Source organism: Nylanderia fulva, unplaced genomic scaffold (genome assembly GCF_048542155.1).
Source record: "Nylanderia fulva isolate GAGA-0341 unplaced genomic scaffold, ASM4854215v1 Scaffold13, whole genome shotgun sequence".
Classification (NCBI taxonomy): Eukaryota; Metazoa; Arthropoda; class Insecta; order Hymenoptera; family Formicidae; genus Nylanderia; species Nylanderia fulva.
This window is the reverse complement of record NW_028189518.1, coordinates 5,206,311-5,225,186: the sequence shown is the minus strand read 5'-3', so window position 1 is coordinate 5,225,186 and position 18,876 is coordinate 5,206,311. Positions and strand designations below refer to the sequence as shown.

The 18,876-nt window shown below is 34.1% G+C and overlaps 1 protein-coding gene across 7 annotated transcripts in view; it reads left to right on the top strand.

Moving 5' to 3' along the window:
* The window catches only part of LOC114932538 (protein amalgam), a 219,677-nt gene that overhangs the window by 145,830 nt on the left and 54,971 nt on the right, over positions 1-18,876 (top strand). The window lies entirely within an intron of this gene.

The following is an 18,876-nucleotide window of genomic DNA, read 5'->3' as shown; positions in this document are numbered from 1 at the left end:
GTTGGTGACGGGTAAAAAGGACGAAAGCAGAAAAAAGAGGAATCCACCTCTCTTTCGCGAGCATTTTCACCCTCCAGCCAGCTTTTCTGTTCCTAACTTTTTTGTCCGTGACAAGCTCTCATTAAGCTCATTTGCCGTTCAATACTAAGTTTCTCTCCTTAAGGACGCGTCTAGGGAGGCAAGATAAATACAATTTTAATGTACAATAGTGTATTAACGTATTAACTTATTCCATAAGATTTTTAATCATTTTTGCATATTCTGCAAAAATCCATGTTGCGCTGTTTCTGAAGAAAATGAATTTTCTGCGAGTGTTTTTATAATTAATTAAAAGACGGTGTTTTATAATTAAGTGAACCAAGAGTAGAGATATATAAATGTAATTAAGACGAATAATGGAATGAAAGTATACCTGTTAGAAAAGATAAATATTATTTTACATTTAGAACATACAGAATATATAAATATTAAGAGATTATTACACAGTTATTATTGATATTACGATTATTTGCAGTTTTCAAAGAGAAAATATATCTAGCTTTGACTGACAATGAGTTAAAAACGAAAAACAGAAAAAGAAGAATCGAACGGAGTCTTTTGAATTAAATTTCAATTTTCAAACGTGTTTATTACGTGTTTATGTACTATAAGTTCATCAAATCGTTAATACGTACGTGTATAAAATGTTAAAAATATATTTGCACACGTGATGAGCGTACAATAATAACATTTCATGGAAATTGTAATAAAGGGATTTAATTAAAAATAGAATAAATTCAACTCCAATAAATTTGTAAATTAACAGCAAATCGGTCATTGCGTTTTAAAATTGACAACAAAGTCAAAAATCTTGTATATTCACGTGTTTTGAGAAGTTGCTTAGTATTCTTTATATTTTAATACGCGCTAGTAATTCTAGACTATATCATTAGCCGGTGTACTTAGGGATAGTCATGCACCAGCCATTTCTGAGCGTATTCCTAATAAAGGGTTAAGTGCTGGAGCATATGCTGATAACTATAACATCGTAGCTCTAGCTTGGCTTAGAGCATTCCGGAGTGTTGCACCGATACCGTTGCACTGGGCTGCGCATCGATGTACCAACTCTGTGCCCTCTCGGTACGCATGATTGGTTGGTTTTCGAATCAGCATGGATATACGCAAACCGTGTGCATCCAGTGCGCGCGATGCATCATTGAACTGCATCGGTGGAATATTCGGAAAATATATCGCAAAAGTACGCGACTGTAAAAATATCAAATGGATATAATGGATGGAATGGCATTTCTTTCAACGAAAAGATCATACGCGATTTCGTTATATACGATGTGTTATATACGCAACTTAATACTCAACATTAAGCATTTTAATTGTTTGAAAATAATTTTTAATGTAATTTAATATATAGGCTTGCAATAAAATAAATATGTTATATTTTGTATTGGAATTATGTAAAAAAAATGATAAAATTGCGGAGCTTTCTCGATGCTATTTGTTTAAAATTCTCTTTTAAATTTGCTACGCAGCAATTCTTCTTCCAGTTAGATCGCATCTGACCACGACTATTATCCAATTTAGATTACGAAAATTGCGATGAACGACGTTGCATGAAAGTGCAATTGTGAGCAACATACAGGATGCAAAGCAGCTTTTCATCGGACGTCGCGTGGAATTACGTGTCGGTGTAACGAGGCAATAGTCGAATTTCGGTGATATTACCGAGGTAAGTGACGACTAACGAGACACATTCATCAGTCCGCGAAGATACAAGGAACGAGTTTTGTCCTCCGGTTGGGTGGTGCTCCAATTCACCCAGAATAACGCACACTTCAACCCCCGCCGGGCAAGCGTGTACACGTTCATGCACAGCCGTACAATTTATACGACATATACCTGCGTCTAGAGGGTGCCCATAAAGTCCCTCCCTACTTCGTCGAAATTATGCGGAAACGTGCCTTTGCACGGCACCTGAGAGTCTAATCTTCGAACACGAGCATGTCGCTGGCGTACGTCGTTTTAACTTCAATTAAATACTTTATATTATGTGTGTGATTGCTTCAGATTTTTACTTTAAATACACTACGTTAATATATGTAGGTATATTTGTGCTTTTACAATAATAAGTAAAATATAATCTTAATTACTTTATCAAAATTCTCTTATGGAAGCAGAAATTCAATCTAAAATAAAAATAGATATTGAATAAAGCGTGCGAATAAGAATTAAAAATGTAATACATTGATCACACGGATATTGTTTCGAGATTTGATAGAAAGATCGAAAAAATCTTGAATCGATTAATTTTTAATAATTTGTATAAAATTCTTTTCTAGAATATCTTAGTGAAATACTGACAGAAATTTTTGTAGACGACAACTCTCTCGAACAAATACACCACGTTATTATATGTATATTTGTGCTTTCACAATAATAAGTAAAATATAATCTTAATTACTTTATCAAAATTCTCTTATGGAAGCAGAAATTCAATCTAAAATAAAAATAGATGTTGAATGAAGCGTGCGAATAAGAATTAAAAATTTAATACATTGATCACACGGATATTGTTTCGAGATTTGATAGAAAGATCGAAAAAATCTTGAATCGATTAATTTTTAATAATTTGTATAAAATTCTTTTCTAGAATATCTTAGTGAAATACTGACAGAAATTTTTATAGATAACAACTCTCTCGAACAAATACACCACGTTATTATATGTATATTTGTGCTTTCACAATAATAAGTAAAATATAATCCTAATTACTTTATCAAAATTCTCTTATGGGAACAGAAATTCAATCTAAAATAAGAATAGATGTTGAATGAAGCGTGCGAATAAGAATTAAAAATTTAATACATTGATCACACGGATATTGTTTCGAGATTTGATAGAAAGATCGAAAAAATCTTGAATCGATTAATTTTTAATAATTTGTATAAAATTCTTTTCTAGAATATCTTAGTGAAATACTGACAGAAATTTTTGTAGACAACAACTCTCTCGAACAAATACTCGAATTCGTGCAGCTGCATGTAACAACAGCGGACGATGGCGCGTCGTTTCGCCGATCGTATCTATGTGTCCATTTTCTCCCTTATTGTTAGTGCTCAATCTCCAGTACTGAGTTTTCCAGCGGCTTTTATGTCCGTTCGGAAATATACCAGCACATGTTTGGGTTATTACAGCCATTATTATTCATTCGGTTCATAAACTCGCCGACGTTCGCCCGTTTATTCCACGAACAATTTAGCCAGCCAGATAAAAGATCACCGAAACTTCCGATTCATACATATTTGATGACAGGTGATCTCAAGAGTATTATGAACGGTATATTTCGTATAATTAAAAATAATTACGTATACATATACATAGATATTTATGTGTATACAAACGTTTCTATTCAAATATTTCAATTAAGAAAATTATGTTTGATGGTAGTGTGTAATATTTAGTTAATGCTCAACTGCTGATTGTTATGTTTTATGCTTTGATGGATAAATTAACAAATATATCGTTTGTAATTTCAAAGTGTAGTTGCATGTGTGTAGTTAATTAATATGTGTAGTAGGCTTGTAATTTCAGTTATCTCATAAAAGCACAACGCTGAGAGATCGAAGCAAATATAATTATTGATAACTAAATATATGCCGGAATAGATATTGAAGAATCGATAATGTATGTATATTATTGATAATATTATTTTACTTATCAACACAATGCTCATATTAATTTTCTTAAATTGAATTAGTGAATCTTTGAATTAAAGCAGTGACAATTAATTTCACTTATTTTTAGTAAATATACTTGTTTCGTTCATTATTCACTGATTATGACATTAACTAATATTCGAATTTAGAATTAAATGCATATTGCACTTTTTTAAGATGCGATAATTCTTTTGCGATCAATTCACAAAAATAAACAAGTCTCTTGATCAAACTCATATATTTTTAAATAAAATTACTGTGAGAAATTATCTCATTATAGATATAATATTATATAATGTAAGATGTATTTTAATATATTTTCTTATATTTTAATAGAAAATATAATTAAAATAGCCATAATTAATAATATGTATAACAATTCCATAATGAGAGAATAGTATCGCGAGAATGTACAATATTATACTCGTTGCTAAAATACTTATATCATTATCTGCATTTCATCTTCTGCCTCTTCATATTGCATTACTGTTCATAATACATTGTTTCAAACGGTTTGTGCAATGAGACATACACATCACGCTAATATCCGCCAATTAGCGTCCGTGCACAGTCACGCATTATATAACGTTGTTAATATGCACCCTCTCGACTTACATATAAAGCTGTGACGCAATACAATAGCTATATAACAGTTTAACCCTTATGTACAGTAACAGTTTACTGGCTACATAACAGATTCCCTCACACGTAGTAATTATTTCCTCGTTGCAGCGAGCATCTAAGTCAACCAGTGGAGCGTCTTGTAGATTACCGGCTTGTCGCAAAATCCTTACGTCACCGTACGGTTATAAATTCGTGAACGCAACTAATTTGGGAAAAAAAATTGTGAGACTAAACTTTATTTGATTATATGGCATTACGTTAACGTTTTCATGCTTCTCTGCCACCAAATCGTGCAATAATTATTAAATTTTGTGGTCAATGACCTTTTCATTAATTTAGACAACTCAGCTGATTCGTAAATAACATGTCATTTTTTAATTAATTTCTTCCATTGTATTTAGGTTAAAAAAATATACGAGTTAAGAATTATACAGGAAGCATTTTAAAATTTAATTATCTATATATGTGTGTGTATAAACAAAAATATCAATTATAAAGTAGGTATACGAAATACAATTAATATGCGAGTTATTCTTCGAAATTAAATAACGTAATGCAACTGATATAAGTTTGATTGCACTGAGAGGTAATTATTTTCTTGTTATATCAATCCTGCGGCGCATTGTGTCGAGATTTCCGTACAATTCCCTTCGAAGTACAATCTATTTCTTATATCGGCAGCATCCCCGGGCTTATTAAACACGGCCACGTCGGCCGTTAAAAATCAGAGGTACATTCACTTCGCCGCGGACACAATTACATTATGCCGGTCTCGTTCTCCGCCGTCATAAAAAGAAAGTATCGTGCAACCACCTGCTACGCGGTGCCCACAACACGCAACCCTGGCCCTTTTTAAACTCGTAAAGCACTCATCCCCTCGCGTTATGCACTGGCGGTGATTTAGCGCACTCGCGTTTCGATAGGCAGGTGCGTTTCGCGCTCGCAAATTACACGCGTCTACCTCTATTCAGAAATCCGTGACAATTCTAGAACGGGTGTGCGAACTCCCGGCTCTCGCGAAAACGGCGGCACAGGGAGGCGGCGTGGGTGAACCCGAAAATCAATGCAACCGTATGTATGTATATGCACCGTCGTACTCCGTGCGGATTATTGCGCAATTGTTACGTGCGGAGAAAAAAAGCGATTTCCTAAACCCACCTACGATTAAACTATTAAATTAGCCACTTTATCGCGCCGTCTGCGTTTAAGATTTTATTTCCGATCGGTGTCTTTGATCGAAATTACTAGAGAATATGAAGAGAACGATGGCAGAATTAATTATTGTGTGAAAAGGTAATAACAATATATATCATATCAAATAAGAAGAAAAGAAAGTTATTATCCATATTAGGGGGAATGATATCAATTGTATGTTTTAAGAAAGAAAATTTAATTGGCACTGAAAGAAGCAACGATCTTCTTTATCTTACAATGTGAAGTAGCTTCAAAATAATATTGGAAACGCGGTAATTCCCGCAGAACATCTACGCTTTGTCCGTAGCGTTTTATCGTTAATTGGCCAATTAACGATAAAATTGCATCGACAAATTAATAATTCCATTTAGTACGGTCGCGCCGGCAGGCATGCTTAATTATTCACCAAGTTCTTAGAACGGACGAGGTGTGACGGGTGGGTCCCTATGGTACGCTCTATTTTGCCGATAATTAAGCGCTTGCCGGTTGGCGTCTGCGAACCGTGTTAATTCCAAATTAATTCGCGACGGATAACGCGGGATGCGGCTGTGGAGCGGATGGAGAAGCCGGAACCCGGTTTTCCCTGAGTATTTCTTCGCGGGCTGAGCCGCGTAAGTCGCAAGCACAGTTATAGCGCCATCCAAGAGATTTCAAGAAAATGGATATTGGTACGTAAAACGTGTGTAACTTTGGGCTCAAGCGCGTAAGCTCTGTATCTTGATTGCCGGGCTGGCTTTTAAAGTTAAATCCCACGGGAGGAGGCGAAGGGAGTAATGCAACGCGAGACTTATATACGCGCTCCTTCTTGAATAAAACCGAAGCCGAAGTATAGAATGTGACGTGCGCATATCGTGATTTATATACACCATTAATCGTGATATTAAATTTATAATATTAATAATTAATATTCCATAAAATATATATACGATATTATATATTCTATAAAAGAAAATAATATTAATATTATAAAATAATTGTTCAAGTACCACATGGCTTCGTTTGGTTATCGAAATCCTCCGAGATGCATGTAAAATTAGTATTTTCCATTTTACGAAGCGTTGAAGTAAGTGAAGCAAAAGATACGGTAGAAACGTCATTCATTGATTTTCGTCGGCACCCAGTATGTCTGGCTTATATCCATTACGAAGGCGACGTGGAGATGGAATTAAATTCACGACGGAGAGTAGAAACGGATCTCCTCCCGAAGATCCATTAGATGTCAATTAAACGCAATATCGGAACGATGCCCGACAATTCTCCGACTGTCGTCGGATCCTACGTTTTCGATAATCCGCTTAATATTGCGGCCCCTTCGATGGAAAGAGCGAGCATTAAAGCGATGAGAATTGAATTATTCGATTTCCTGCCGTTCCATGCGAATCCGTCGAAACTTGTGCGAGTGCAGTTACGCATAACTATGACCATACGAGATTGCGATGCGCCATCCACGCAATAACACACACACACACACACACACACACATGCACGCGCGTACACACGTTCACCGCTCGGAAATTCCCGTTGCATTGTTCAGAAATCGCGGTCGATAATAAATTAGTCGTCTGTTGTGAAAATGATGATAGGCAATAAACCTGATTTTCTATCGTGTAATTTTGTAGTGTGCAATAAACATAGTGTTCTACCGTTTAAATGATTGATTAAATTACATGGAATCCAGAATTTTCCATAGTTCTTACATAGTAAGCAAATGTGTACAACGATTGTCACTTTGCTTTGCTTTTATAACTGTTGATTATTCAGCGAAGTAGATCTCTTTTTGATTACAATGAATAAAAATTATAAAATTATTCTACACATTGTGTTTTACACGTACGTAGTATTTAATGTGTTTGTTTAAAATTTATGTTTCCAACGAAATGCATTTCCGTACGTTTTTTGTTATTTTATACGTTTCCACGGGTCAGCGAAATCGGTTTATAATAATACTAAAGTTAAAACAAATAACTAAATTATCACTAATCTATTTTTCTTGTTAAGCAAATGTAATATCTATATTGTTTATTACTACAGGAAGTAATATAAACACAATTTACATGCAAACATATAACCGAAAATGTTGAAATTTCACCTACATACAAATCAAAAGTTTTCACCCATCCACATTGCATAAAAAAAAGACATCTTTTTTAATATTAGAAAAAATGTTGCCAAATATTTTTATTAGAAATTTTTGCAAAACGTATAAATTAAATCCACAAGATTTTATGTACGCATGAGACTGATATTAATATAATTTGATGTTCTTTAATTAATTAATCAAATATTACTGTAATTAATTAATCTAAAATTTCTCAATGCTCTGCCTGGTAGCTAATGTTTTAATTTTTGAAAGAAAAATATCAAAAAATCTTTTGCAACTTTGATCAACTTATATGTATGTCAACTGTTGTTGTTGCGAACAACGCTATGATATTCACTTCAAAGCGCACGTAGAACTGTGCAGCGGTCGGTGCAACGTCAGAGAACGCGCAGTTACATGGGAAAAATCTTTTTCCCAGATATTCCGCACATTCGGCCGGACGTGCGCGACGGCGTTTCGGAATCAGTTTTTCGCAGTCGCGGGAATTATTACCGCGAAAAATATTTTTGAATCGATCCCCACGAGATTCCAAAGTGGGTCGGCAGCTCGCGCTGAAAAGGAAACTGCGCTGTGAAGCGAGCATGATGAAGATATACGTGACAAAATGCAGGAAGCGAGTGCAAGCGCGGATATTCCGCTTGGATGTCTGCCGCGGATGCGAGGTAAAATGCAATTGCCTTGCCGCGAGCCGACATTTATACAACAATTCTATGGGGACTATCTCGATTGTTTTGCTATTAAAATGATAAAAAAGTTCTCATTTGATTACAAAGTTTTTAAGAAAAAAAAAACACGTCTAGTACATAAAAATCTATTCAGATGAGACATTAACAATGACGCAAGATCCGAAAGAAATATGCTTTACATAGCCTACATCTATTCTAATATTTGTGTCTGACCATATTTTTGTTTGATTACTTATTTACAAGCTCGAAAAATATTCTCTTTCAATTAATTGGCTGCTCAATTATGGGTACATTATACATTTATTATCGCGAGAAATGCGACGAATAATGCGCAACACACTGAAAACCAGCAATGCAGTATGGGATGGTTATATAATTTTGTAATGTAATATATATAATTTGGAATTTATGTTATTATATATTATATAATTGAGAGATTATCTATATCATATTTCTCTTTTTCTCGATTAAAAAGATGCAATATATTAAAGTAGATATATTTAAAAAAATAAGCAATAATTAACTTTTTTAATTAAAAAATAAATTATAAGATACAGTGTAAAATTATATAATGTAATATGAATACGAAAAATTTGAAATGTGTGTGATTCAATGCATCAGAAATTAATTGTTAATCGAATGTTACTCGCGATGCAAAATTATATTCAAAAATATGAACATATATGTATACATATATAAATCATTAAGGAAATAATTATTGCTTGTAAATATGTTGCAATGAAACAGTAATTTATAATTATCAAACTCTATCGCTTTGATTTTTAATTTAAATGAATAAATTGGACGGATTAATTTGGTTCGGTAAATAGCTGCCGTCTTAATACGAATAACGTTGATTATTTTTTAATCGTAGAATTAATAGTATGAGCTCTTTACTATCATTCATTGTTTGTAGAGAATTATCGCTCTTAGTACTTGTCGCTATTGTGTCTCGAAGAATAATAACATGACACAAACAGCTCGTCAACCTTCTCGCTCGAGCCGCGTCGCGCGAATGACAACAAGGTTACCACGCGGTGCATATGCATGCATCGTGAGACACGATAAAGCGCCAAATACTGTGTAATAATTATTTGGTTAATTTGTTTTATTAATTTGTTTGTGTTACCGTCTCGAAATATTCAACATTTTATCATATATAAATTTAAATAGATTGATTATTTTCTGTACGTTGCATTTCAAATTAATTCCAATGAATTTCAATGAGTTGCATATAAAATCTAATGTTTATTTAAAGAATATAATTTATTTTAGAATCACGTTCAAAACGAGTGTACCTATTACAATCTTTTTTATATTTGAAAGAGAACTTTCATATAAATTTGATATCTAATGAAAAAAATTTTATAGAATTACTCACTGTCAAACTAAATATTCGAACTGTCAAAATATGCAATCTCCGCAATGACAATTCTTTAATATATTGTTATAAATTAGAAAAGGATAATTACAAATTTTTTGTTTGTGTAGAAACAATATATTAAAATCACATTAAATGAATATGTTACTAACACTAAGACACTAACTTTTCGAATTTTAAAAATATGTAATCTCTGATAGCTGTTTATATGAAATATGTAAATTTTATAATATGTGTTGTAAAATACAGGAAAGTTTAAATACATAATTATAAATTATAATACATAAATATAAATCAAAATGTATGTCAAAATACATGATTACATTAAAACATGTAATGTATAATTTATAAAATTCTGTTTTGAATTTATCATTAATTATAATGTATCTATATACAATATATATCATATTGTATTTTTTAAAATTATATAATATAAATATTAAATGTTTCATTACAACCTCTTCCTTTTTATATCACATTTATAGGTATTATTTCTTATTGTTAAAAATTAAGTTTGATCGAATTGTGAAGATTTTGAAACAAAATAATATATAATATATTTATCAATATTATATAACTTCGAGTGAAAATTTAAGCTTCGTGGAAAAAGTTGTTACACGACAGAAACAGCACGCATGTTTCTTCGATATCATAGACTAATGTCAGTAAATAGTTTACTCGATAATCGGCTGTGAGATACCTTCCAGTCGCATCCGCCATAGGTGCAAAGCGTAAAGCTGTTGACATAAGCTAGTCGTAGGAAGAGACTACCCTATTATACGTGCAATCTGCTTAGTATCATGAGGCTCAGCAGCCACCATAATGGCAACCTGACTCCCCTAGAAATTTGTACGCTACTTCGCGCCGCATATAGCCACCCTCAACCAGTAATAAATTATTATGCTCCATTATTGTTCCCCCTTACTCTTGGCTTTCCTCTTCACTCTATTTCCTTTTAACGCTACCGGCTTTTATTTATTAATTTGCTAAACTTGCTTATACATCATTTCAACAGTAATGTTATTAAATCTCATACTCTTAAATTTTTCCCGAACTTTACAGAAAGTTTATACGTTGATGGACACCTGAAAATTCTCGGGTAAATCTCCAAGTGCTCAAATTCTTAAATCTTCGAATCATTTAATTGCCGGTGATTCTTCAGTCTAAAGTTCTAAGCACCTGGATTGTAATAATTGCATAGATCAAGTTATTAACCAGCTAAGTAACAAAGTAAGGGAATATGTCTTAAAGAGAGAGAGAGAGGAAGAGTGAGATATCCGATTTCTTAGTTACAAGAAATGTAACTCTCAGCAATGGGGCGAAGCCCCGAGTACAAAAGCTGCCTTCTCCAGGCGGTGGCGACGACGACGACGAAGACGGAGGTCGAAACGAGGAAAGAGAAGTAGAAAGGAGGAGGGCGAGTTGAAACCGGGCACTAACTAGAATTGTCTCTCTAGTGTCCTGACGTGTCTCAGCGAATATATATATATATATATATATATATATATATATATATATATATATACCCATTTCGAGGTACCCCCGATGTTAGCTTTGCCTAAGGCAACTTGACACGTTTGCCTGCGACGAGGGCTCGGTGCCACCGGGTCTCGGAGATCCAGGGAACGGTCTCCTTCTCTGGGGTCCTCTCTCTGGTCCGTCCTTCTCTACTGGTTTGTGTATGCGCATGTATAACATCCATGTGTCCTAACCACGCATTGCCGCTTACCTTATGAAGGGACCGAAGCGCATTAGCAGTAATGACACTGGTGTAATTGAAGTCACCCCGAGGACTAAATTACGTCTTTTTTTTTATTTTTTTTTTTTATTTTTTTTTTAGAAAAGTATAGAGCGAAAATTCGAACGTTTCGAATATCGTATAAATTATATTACGCTTCCGAAATGGACGATCTTGCATAATTAAAGTTCACCAAAGAAGACGCGAAGGTGACTTTATTTATTCTCGAGCGCGCGATCCTAAAATCGGAATCTTGTAACTTTTACGACGAATAAGGCGGAATCGTTAAGTTTGTAGTTTGGTTAACGTTAAATGGAAACTCTGACGCTGCTATGCGCTTCTCTCTCGCTCTCTCTCTCTCTCTCTCTCTCTCTCTCTCTCTCTCTCTTCAAACTTTCGCGTTGTAAATTTATACGAGTAATTTAACGCGGGGGCGAATTACAATTTATTCACGAGTTTATATTTTAATCCGCTCAATACGCCAAGCTAGGAGTTTCTAGGCTTCAGATAGGAGAGCAGAGCAAAGCAGCGTCTCTCGGTGAGCACGACCGACTAATGAGGGGCGGCGTGACGCGTCGGAGCGTGCATGCACGACGCGTGTGATGTTTAACTCATTTACCATCGTCGTCGACTCCTTCATCAGATAGGCGATAATGCGCCACCGAGGCCGTACATTCGCAGCATTTATGATAATTACCCTCACGTGAATTATTTATTTATATGTTTAATTCTTGACATTTAACTACACACGAGTGCTATCTATCTCCGTCCAATAAATTTTTGAATTTTTCTTTATATGTGTATCTTACACAAAATCTTAAAAAAAAAAAATTAATTTAAAGATATTGATTTTGTGATGAAAAAAATTAGACTGAGTAAAACATTTTTGTGTATCTTACACAAAATCTAAAAAAAATAATTTACTTAAAGATATTATATTGATTTTGTTATGAAAAAAATGAGACTGATTGCGAGTAAAACATTTAATTATACGTATAGCAAGGAAAAAATGTTTATGGAATATATACCATATTCATAAGAGAAATTTAATGCAACTTGAACAGATCGAATATTCACGTGAATTATTTATTTATACGTTTAATTCTCAACATTTAACTACACACGAATGTTATGTATCTCCTTCCAATAAATTAAAAAAAAATTTTTTTTATGTGTATCTTACACAGAATCTAAAAAAAAATATTTATTTAAAGATATTATATTGATTTTGTTATGAAACAATGAGACTGAGTGAAACATCTAATTATATGTATAGCAAGGAAAAAATATTTATGGAATATATATTCATAACAGAAATTTAATGCAACTTGAACAGATCGAATATTTACGTGAATTATTTATTTATATGTTTAATTCTCAACATTTATCTACACACGAATGTTATATATCTTCTTCTAATAAATTTTTAAGTTTTTTTTACATGTGTATCTTACACAAAATTAAAAAAAAATTAATTTAAATAAACATTATATTGATTTTGTTATGAAAAGATGAGACTGAGTGAACCATTTAATTGTATATATAGCAAGGAAAAAATATTTATGGAATATATATTTATAATAGAAATTTAATGCAACTTGAACAGATCGAATATTGATATTTAAAATATGCTCGATATGTGTTTTCATGTCTTATTTATATTCCTAGGAAATGTTTGAATAACCTGATTAAAAAATCAGCGGACCGAGTAGCTCGTGTATCCCGGGCTGACTATGTCCGTACTCGTACTACTGCGAGCCCTTGAGGTGAAGCGCTTCAATTAATATTATTTCGATAAACATTGTACTATTTATTTGATATTCGTGTAATCCTGATTAAAATTCAGCTTTATTAACTTTCGTACAATCCACCGTAAGCTCATATAAGATCCTGGGCGGAGCTCGATTTATCTAAATAACTAAATAATCTCGCTTTAGACTTTCATAACACTTGTGGTTCGTAACTGCGCGTGGGAGATTATGAGGATTAATATTGTAGATACAGAGTGTGTAGGCGGTATCCAAACAAAAACTTGGTCAGAAATTGCAGAACAATGTCGAAGCACTAGAATATCTTGGAAACTTCAATTTCAAACGCGCGCGATCACAATGTAATAGTTAATAATCGAGAGCCACCCAAGACGCGACGCGCTTCGTATAATTTGCTCGATACGCGGCGTCTCTCCCTCGACGTTCTTGCGCCTTCCGGAATACCTCGAACGCGACGCCGCGCCGGAACGTAATTTCGTGACTAACAACGAGAGAGTTGTCATCGACAGCTGCGGTTTAACACGGGGACGGCGCGGCGTCGGCGTGTATATGGCACGAGTTACATTATACGCGCAATGTAACGTGAATTACATAGGTACGTCTACACGCGAATGAACTCGTATCTTTACGACGGAGCGCATATATTGAACTCGTTTAAAGTGTGAACGAATGGTCCATGATGTTTACGTAGTCATTCGAATAGAGGACTCTATTCATCTTCAATCCCTTGTGTAAATCTCTATTACAGGTTTAGTTTAAATCAAATCAAAATTTATTTTAAAAACGGCCAATCAATATATAGCTATTATGCTTTGTGCCATAATTATTTTATTATTAAAGATATATATAAAATTAGAATAGAAATTATATATCTAAGTGTGTAGTGGCTAAGAGTTATATAGAGATTTTAATTACGTTATATTCATAATAATTATTATCTCTATTATTCTTATTATAATTTGCTTTAAAAAAATTATAAAGGAATACTTAAAATAATATTAATTCTTGATAACATAAAATGTTTGAGATGCATGTTACGTTACATTCATAATAATTATTATCTCTATTATTCTTATTATAATTTGCTTTAAAAAAATTATAAAGGAATACTTAAAATAATATTAATTTTTGATAACATAAAATGTTTGAGATGCATGGTACGTTACATTTATAATAATTATTATCTCTATTATTCTTATTAATTATAATAATTATTATCTCTATTATTCTTATTATAATTTGCTTTAAAAAAATTATAAAGGAATACTTAAAATAATATTAATTTTTGATAACATAAAATGTTTGAGATGCATGGTACGTTACATTTATACCAATTATTATCTCTATTATTCTTATTATAATTTGCTTTAAAAAAATTATAAAGGAATACTTAAAATAATATTAATTTTTGATAACATAAAATGCTTGAGATGCACAATGTACTTATCGATTCATTGAATCACCATGATTCCTCTCTCGCAGGAGTATAAAATTATCGAACACGGACTATCTTCTCGACAGAAAAGCACTCGCGATGTGTTCGCTTTCATCGAGTTGTCGAGTATTCTTATGAAGCCGGCGTCCTGTGTAGTTGAGCGTAATTTGCACAAGAGTCTCTCCAGATATGCAACGTACACAAAGGATCAAAGTGTGGAGGTTGTAGGCGCCTATAGCCGTGTAATCGAAGCTGCATCCAGCACTCCTGTATATATGCACCCACGTAAACCTATCCTTATCTAGTGCCATAACCCGGGCACGTTAAATTGCTGCTTTCGATTACATCGACACCTCTCGAGATTACGCTTCGCAATCTCGATATATTGTAGGAACTCTGGATTTCGCGCTCGAGGCTTCTCCTAGGCAAAGACAATATTAATCATTCATCTGCCTAAATGTTCAAAAGCTCGAAACGACTCTTGTCCACTGCTTCTCGCGCGATTTAATCTTAATGCGATCTCTTTCTAATAAAGCAGATATTACAGGATAACAAACGATTGATAAAAGGAATAAATAAAGGAAGAAAGGAACTCTTATATTGTGACAAAAATTAAACTACTTATTCTTTAAGTATGAAAAATTAAAAAGCATTATCTATTAATCAAAAAGTAGATAAAGTTAGTCAGAACATTATGAAATTTCCAAATATCTGACTTATTTTTTTATTATGAAAGAAGTTTCATTACAGAAGACCATGACGTGAATAAATGAATAAATTGTTTTGATTTAGGTACCTGAAGGCAATAAATGTATGTGTGTGTGTACGTGTGCGAGAGAGCCACGAAAAAGATTGACCAAAGATGAAAAAATATATGAATATAAAAGAATCGCAAAGAGACACTAATCGAATCTGTCAAGTCGTGAAAAAATATTAGTATTTAGATAGCGAAAGATGAATGCATAGGAACAATGAGTACTGTCTGTTGTTTTTCTTCTTCCAGGTTGACACCTAATTTTCCGCACTTCAACTTTGATCTAACCAATTCTATTGTCTGTCTCCGATGTAGACTTTCGCGATTTTTTACAACGCTTTCTTCATTGTTCTAAAAATATAATCTTTGATATGTTATTAATGATTAATGCGCAAACTTTTTCATGCATTTTAATTTTTCTTATTGCCTGTCTTACACTTTAAATTTAATTTTTTATTTCATTTCTAGTTACAATTAACTTTGACATTCTATGCATGCATTTATATTAATGAGATATTTAGCAAAAAATTTGCGGGGTCTCATCTATTAATTTATTATATCAATAATATAATTTCCTATATCACATTAATAGCTGTTATTGTAATATTATATAATATTAATAATATTATTACATCATATTTTATTATTAATATATTTCAAAGTATAAAATAGAGTAATATTGAATTTAATTGAATTCGCGATTAATATATATTATTCAAAAATTATATAAATATATATATATATTAGAACTGATTTCTCTCTCTCTTTCTCTCTGTCTCTTTGCATTTCTCTTTCTCTCTCATTCTCTTTCTCTTCTTTATTTGAAAGAACACGTCAATCTTTCGCAGCTTTCGGCGAGAGGCGACAAGGAATCCGCACTCGACGCTCGCGAAATTATTCAACGTGCGCACATGTCGAATGCACATTCTTCTTTCGTCTTCGGCAAAAGCCTTGAGTTCCGATTGGTAGCACGACTCAATTTCCCGCACTCCGGTAGCCGCAACGCTTCGAGTGGCTAAATTCTAGAGAGGGGGCTTGAAATTTCCAGGAACCAATTTGTCAGAGCTCAAGGCGGTTTTCCGCCCTCTCTTCCGTCGTTCGCTTCTTCTTTTTTTTTTTTTTTATTTACGACTCGCATAAATCGACGTGGATTGCCGGTGATTCGCGAAACTTTCACGATACGGCTGTAGACGGCGAGTTTTACTAACCCGCCACTGGCCACCGGCCTCGGTAGTCTCTTGAGAGAGAGAAAGGGATGTAGATAGATAAATAGATAGAGATGGAGAGAAAACGAAAGAGAGAGAAAAACAGAGAAAAGGGTGGGAAATGGAGAAAGCGAAAACCCTCGATAAATCGCCATGGAGCTCTAATTCTCGCCACAGTTTATATGTTATTGCATTTATCACGAGTACGTGACCAGGAGTTCAAGTCGAGCGAGTTCGCGCGGACACGCGTTGCACATACGCGAGATGTGTTATGTGGTACGTGAGGACATATATTACCCCCGGAGTGTACATGTGTGTGCGCGGACCGCGCAACGCGACGTCCATGAAAACCTATAATGAAATATCTCTGGCGCGTCGTAAATTTTCGCCCAACACACGCCGACTATTTGCAAATTGTCTGACCGACGCGACGTTTCGCGTCGCGTCGCGTCGTATCGTATCGTATCGCATTGCAGAGAAATGCGACGTGACCGCGGATTGTCTTCGACGCTCGCGTCTAATCTCGGCTTTTCCTTCCTTTAGTTCCCAGTTGCCCGATGCTGCGAAAACGACCGTAAAATATGACTGCAACCGGTGCAACATCGGTGTCGGATCTCTCAACAGGCCAAACCGTTGTTTGTAGAGATTGGATTGAATTATAGCGCAGATCGCGTACACATCCCGGCGTTTCCGGGATGTCCAATTTTCTTTTGCTCCCGCATACCGAAATTTGTCTTCCGTGTTTCGTGCCACGGTGTGAACATATTTTAGACTTACACGCTGAATTACTGGATTTTGGTTTCATCTTTTTTTTTTCGACTTTATGATGAACGTTAATGTCTGTGAGAATTATCAATTCTACATTCTAGGGGTTTATTGTCAAAAATATAATCGCTTTATACTATATGTACTCGCGCATATAAAATATTATGCTTTATGCATAATTATAATTTAAATTATTGATGTATTTTTTTTATTCGCTGCTTTTGTGAAAACTTTGCTCTCTTAACTCGATTAGATCTCGTATATTTTCAGCATGTGATTTATGATGCAAGAATAAGATATGAAAAATAGGATTATGCATAAGAATAAAATTTAATCGTAGATTCTAATGAACAGTAAAACATCAGTAGCGCTTATAAGAATTTTTTGCACGATTTATAACTAATAAATTCATCTCTCGTTTCTCTGAACTAAATTGTGGGAACGGGAACGCGGAAAGATTTTACCATTCAAGAGCTTCATTTTGAACCATTCGGGAGATTCGTTTGGAATGACGAAGTAACGTCGTAAGTGCTTTCAAAGAATGCTCAAATTCAGGACTGAAATTTACTTAAATTGCCTCCCTAAAGAGACATTTGAACTTTCCGTTATGACATTTTAACGCAACCGAAAACATTTTTACCACATAAAATTTACTTATTGATATTTTGTCTTATTTCGATAAATGTTTTACATGTCAAGCAAAAAAAAATATATTTTTCATTCAAACATTTATTACATCTATAGGTATGTAATTCCACTCGTGTATAACATACAAAACTCGAGGTGAAATAATATTTCTTTCTTATTAATCGCACTACACATTGTTATTTGTTATTACTACATTTTGTAGAATTTCTAGGTGCTACAACTGAGCGCATTTCGGTTGAGACGTTTCGTGCAATCTATTGTGAGAGTTGCAAGTCTGTAAGAGTTACATTTTTTTTTAGGTTTACACGCGAATTTCAACTGGTAAATTCATCCCTTGTAGCTCGCGAATCGAAATAAATTGTGAGAATACCGAGAGGCACGCGGGAATTCTTTCCACCATCCGTTTTTCGCTTAAAGTTTCTGGCACAGAATAAATAATTTATCCGACTGGCCGCAATGAATAGCTCGCAATGGTGGAAGAAGCGAAAACTTCTGTCGCTTATTATTCGCTGTAGCACGGCATAATCATCAGCCCGGTCGTGCGAGTGAATCAAAAGCGAAGGGAGAGAAAGAAGCTCGGTATTTTGTGCTGAGTACTTTCTCGATTCTTTAATTCCACCTCTGCCGCACGACTCGGTGGATCAACGTATAATTACAACGATTCGAAACCCCGGGAAATGAAAATTAAGATTCCAAATGAATGCAAGAAATAAATTGCGCTCCTGTGAATTTCGTAGATATTACGGCGAGAACTCGGCCAGAGGCAATGGTAAGACATTATTTCAATTAGGGAACATCAATTAGAAGGCACCGGCATTAGTTCACTTTCTCGTTGCATGCTTGAAGTCACTTTGCTGAAGTTACAC